Source organism: Juglans microcarpa x Juglans regia, chromosome 7D, assembly GCF_004785595.1.
Source record: "Juglans microcarpa x Juglans regia isolate MS1-56 chromosome 7D, Jm3101_v1.0, whole genome shotgun sequence".
Taxonomy (NCBI): Eukaryota; Viridiplantae; Streptophyta; class Magnoliopsida; order Fagales; family Juglandaceae; genus Juglans; species Juglans microcarpa x Juglans regia.
The window spans coordinates 22,862,549-22,865,185 of NC_054606.1; the positions used below are offsets into that span (position 1 = coordinate 22,862,549).

Consider the following 2,637-nt stretch of genomic DNA (forward strand, 5'->3'; position numbering starts at 1 on the left):
ACCCTAAAACTGCTAACTCCTGGCACACAATTGATGGAATAAGAGCAGGGTCGGATATGTTTGGTGATTTTTCACCCTAACAAGACAAGCAAATCTTCGTCAACTCGCAACTTCATTAATAATTTCAATGTAAATACAATTTTTGGTTGGGCCTACTCTCAGCCCACCAAAAACTTTTATTATTATTATTATATTCATTCCACATAAAAGGGAGGACCAGACCAGTTGGGTCCCATGACAGATAGTCAATTTACCCTTTTCACCCTTTGTCTACTTAGGAATTTACTCTAAAATACTTTTTATTTTTGGTTGAGTTTTTGACTAACATGAGCATGTTTTATTAGTGGACCTCCTAACTATTTTGGTCCATAGAATTGACTCTTTTAAGCTTTTATGTGCATCAACTTTCAATTTTTGAAAATTGTCAATGCACCCCGGCAATAATATCACATCATCATCATCATCATCATCATCATTCCTCGTTTTCATACAAAAATAATACAGTATTTCTTATAATCTTTTATTATATTTTTTAAATTTAATATAAATAATTTATGTTCCACATCGCTGATATATCAAATTGGCTGATCGAGAAAGTTTTAGCATTCAACTTTTTAATTATTTTTTTAAAAATATTTTAAAATTATAAAAAGAGTATTTTCCACTTCAAAATTATAAGTGAAAGAATATAATAATAATAATAATAATAATAATAATCACAAAGAATTTTTTTTTTTTAAAAAGGAGTGGGGTTATTAGAAAACTTGGTTTTTTTTTGGGGGGGGGGGGGGGGAGTGGACAACAAGGTGCATCACATGACCCATAAGGCTATAACTCAAACAGGTAGTCTGAGCCAGTAACCGTCCAAAATATCCACGTGCTTGATGTAAATGGGCCCTCGGACCAATATAATGTGAAGAGAATCGTATGGGCCCACTTGTAAAAAAGAGTGGTCATGTATAGCAGAAATTTTATATGGGCCCCCATTTCAATTCTGTTCTTTTCACACATATTGCAAAAAGATGAACAGAAACGTTTTAAATAATTGTTTTTTTTGCTTGCAAAATATATTCGTAAAGTCGGTTATTTATACACTAAATACGCTACTGATATAGAATTTTGGCATCTTAAGAAATGTATTTTAATTTTTTTATAATTATAATAAATATCGCAATAAATAATTAAAATTAACGGAAAACTCGAAAGAGTTATTAATTTTTGATGAAATGATATACCATCATATTGGCTGGTAATTGTAAAATAGATTAATGTAAAATATTTATACCATATTATTATTATTAGAGTAATGCTCCATACAGTTGTAGAATGCGTAAACATCGCACAATCGTTTTGAAAAAGAGTGTAGTCTATTATTAAAAAACTAATTTTATTTTATGTGAATCTCCAAATTTATTCACTTTTTACAAGAAGATTACGTGACGTTTGCTCACTTTACGATTGTAAATATCATTTTTCTTATTATTAAAGATAGACAGTAACAAATATTGATAATAGAAGGATGGAAACAGTGAATTTGAGCACAATCTGTATGCGTGGGTCCTTGAGCTATGGAACTTCATCATTCCTTCCGAGAAAGCCAAAGAATTTTTCAAGTTGTGTTGTATTGGAGTGGTGTGAATGATCATGCTACTCAGCCTGAAGGAGACGGAGTGGCCTTTTGAAGAGAATATGGGGGGTTGTGAGCATACCTGATTTTGTAACCCAAAAGATCATTATGTTACTTTTGAGTTTTGGCTGATCTGCATTCACATCAACCTGTATCGCACAACCACCACTATTTTCGGTACAAAAAAATTAAGGACATGATGATCATCAAGCTGATAAACGTGTCCTTTCATTGATTACCTCCGACAACAACTCGTGTTCTTATCGTTGACCTTGTCTTCCCACCAAAGGAATTGCGGAAAGCAAAACAAAAGAGAATGAGTTTCTCACAACACCAAGCTGACTTCCTCCTACTTCCTAAATTTTCACGTGTTTAAGAGCAGCAGCGTTTCTGGTTTTGGACCCATCCCATGCACCGTACGCGACTCTCTTCAATTAATTATGGTTGTCGCTTTTCAGCTGCATATTCATTATTCATGTTGCAGCAAGCAAAGCCCAAAACCTAGCAAAGAAGACAACATTTTGGAGTTTGAACGAAGGGCCAACAGCAAAAGTTTCCATGATTTTATATATGTTCCGTCTGTTTTAAGCTTTTATCATAAGACTCAACAGCAAAACTCTCTATGGTTTATAAAAGGAATCATAAAAGATGTTGTATGCCTGTTGTTGGGGACAAAACCTACCAATGGAGAATATCATGTTGAGACAATTATATGTCAGCTAGCTGGAACGTCCACCGTGCCCTCCTTCGCTCAGCACCTATATGCAATTAATGAAAACAACATCAGGAGATTCTAATAGAAAATGCCCAAGTTAGTAATGTAGGAGGTTTATGTCTTACCAAGAGATATTTATATAGCAGGTTGCTTGAGCCTTGCACGAGATGTGCATTTAATGTGGATCATGCATTTAATGTAGGTCTTGCCTGACTAGGTTTCGACGCGTTGTTGGTATTACACACACACACACACACATATATATATATATATATATATATATATATATATATAT

General features: G+C 33.6%; 1 long non-coding RNA gene across 1 annotated transcript; it reads right to left on the reverse strand.

Moving 5' to 3' along the window:
* Positions 1-1,450: 1,450 nt before the first annotated feature.
* Positions 1,451-2,436, reverse strand: LOC121239765. Its single transcript, XR_005935361.1, has 3 exons — positions 2,310-2,436; positions 1,867-2,128; positions 1,451-1,776 (listed from the first exon to the last, which is right to left on the reverse strand). It is a non-coding gene; the product is annotated as an uncharacterized LOC121239765 (long non-coding RNA).
* Between the last annotated feature and the right edge of the window lie 201 nt (positions 2,437-2,637).